The following is a 2,500-nucleotide window of genomic DNA, read 5'->3' as shown; positions in this document are numbered from 1 at the left end:
CGACCTATACCCAACGCTTACCTTGGGCGGGGAATTACTGGCTTTTATTTTCTGTCAGTGGGGAGATTATCGTAACAAATGTTCATTTCTCCAGTTATACCTTTAGCGTTAATTGAACAGAGAAGCACACCTGCAAATACGTATGCACTTGAATATTAAGTAGTGTCTAAGAAGTCAAAGATATGTTCTCTTTCAACTTGTCTTGACATGTACGCCTTTTATCATATTAGAACCAATATTTTGGAACCAATGTATAGGCATTTACTGTTGCATTATAAATAAGAATTAACAATCTTATGAAATATTTCCTTTTCCCCGTTCTTAGGAAGTCTTCTTGTTGCTTTTAGCAAATCTTTTCTTCCTCATAATATCCGTCAATCGTGTCACTTTGGCTGGCCAGCAGGCATGAAATCTCGTCTTATTTGGCGTCCACGATATTACTTTTTCAGTCATTTGCCAATTGCTTTGACGGCTCTGATCAATATTTCTTCAACATATTCACTGGATCGCTGTTTTTTTCTGGGTGTAAAAACCGACTTTCTTACACCTTCCAAATCCTGTGGACTCGAGGTTTTCAATATTATCCGTGATGTTTTGCACTTTAGTAACAGTAGATGTTGAAACGCGTATTCTCAATGCAATTCTTCTCTGGCTGAAGACGTTGCTTGGGAGATAAAATTCCGAAAAGTCCGCTTCACCTCTGCCTGAATATTCAGTTCTAGTTGGGTTATCCATGCATGGCAATATATACAGACCGTTTCCGGAAACAGAACGCCGAGATAATTAATGTTTCATATATTAGGAGGAAATTTGAAATGTCATTGTCAGCCTTCCCTATAAAATAGACAGTACTGTGTACATATGTATATATGTGTATATATATGTATATATATATATATAGATAGATATATGTATCTGTGTGTGTGTGTGTGTGTGTGTGTGTGTGTGTGTGTGTGTGTGTGTGTGTGTGTGTGTGTGTGTGTGTGTGTGTGTGTGCATGCGTGCATATAAATATATAGACAAAGATATATATATATATATATATATATATATATATATATATATATATAGAGAGAGAGAGAGAGAGAGAGAGAGAGAGAGAGAGAGAGAGAGAGAGAGAGAGAGAGAGAGAGAAAGAGAGATCACAAAACATTCAACTGATATAATGGTAAAACCACCACCACCACCACCAGCAACAACAACAAAAACAACACACATATGCACACGCCTTCTACCACAACAAACTACAACACCTGCAGCCCAGCTAATGGTACGGGAAAGTTCGGGAGCTGTTTTGCTTTGCAAATCGGCCGTGCACGTTTCCATGCTTCAGCAAATTCAGTCCCAATGGAGCAGCAGAGGTTCTCTATGACCACTTCGCCTTGATTTGTCAGCAGCTACCCTACCCTGGACACCACATGCCGACTGTCAGCCAGGTTGAGGTGCTTCAGAGGCTGGAAAAAATCCGCGTCAAGAGAGCCACCACCCTTCTTGACTTGCCTATGCGACTCATCAAGGAGTTCGCAATGGAACTTGCTACTCCTCTTACCTACATAAATAACGCCTCATTGCAATAGTCCAAGTGCCCATTACAATGGAAAATCGCGTTTGTCGCCGCCATCGGGAAAACCTCAAGCCCCGCTCAAGCTGCTACGACTCGAGATGGCGCAGAAAGAGGCAGCCGTGATTATTCTCGGTCCTGTCTATACCAGCTACGACAGCGCCTTGACTACCCTGGGCCCCACCTCCCTCGCCACTCACTACACCACCTCAATGCAGCAGTTTGGTCAGAAGCTACTGTGCCATCCACCCTAGCGCGACCTGCTGCTGACCCGCCGCCTCGCCGAGTCCTACCGCCGACAAACTGGCGCCCATCAGGACCCGCTCTGGTCGCTACCACCGGAGCACAATACCTACTATAGTGATCTCACTAGCTTCATAGATGTCACCTATCTACTCATGCTAGAGAGATCCTAGTTACACACTCCTTTAAGTGGGTCGTGTGGAATGGTTAGTTTAGTACTGGTCCTTCGGGTCCATACCTGGAGTGGCCGAGGTTCGAGTACTGGTCAGGGATGGCTATTTTTTATATATTTATTTAATTTTCTTCTTTTTTTTCTCTCTCTATATGTATGTGTATATATATATATGTTTATATATATATGAATATATATATATATGTATGTCTATATATATATACATATATATGTATGTGTGTATATATATATATACATATATATGTATGTGTATATATATACATACACACAAACACACACACACACACACACACACACACACACACACACACACACACACACACACACACACACACATAAATATATAATCACACGTTCTCGAAAAACCGAAGTGCATTCGCTGAGATACACTTGAGTCATAAGACGGCTCGCGCTGGACATCAACCTCAATCATTCAGCCTTCATTTCGACGGAACACATCAACTATTTTCCTTCCCTCTGAGTTGAGTGACATGAGATTACTC

The sequence above is a fragment of the Penaeus chinensis genome, chromosome 20 (assembly GCF_019202785.1).
Source record: "Penaeus chinensis breed Huanghai No. 1 chromosome 20, ASM1920278v2, whole genome shotgun sequence".
Taxonomy (NCBI): Eukaryota; Metazoa; Arthropoda; class Malacostraca; order Decapoda; family Penaeidae; genus Penaeus; species Penaeus chinensis.
Note: the sequence above shows the minus strand (reverse complement) of the source record.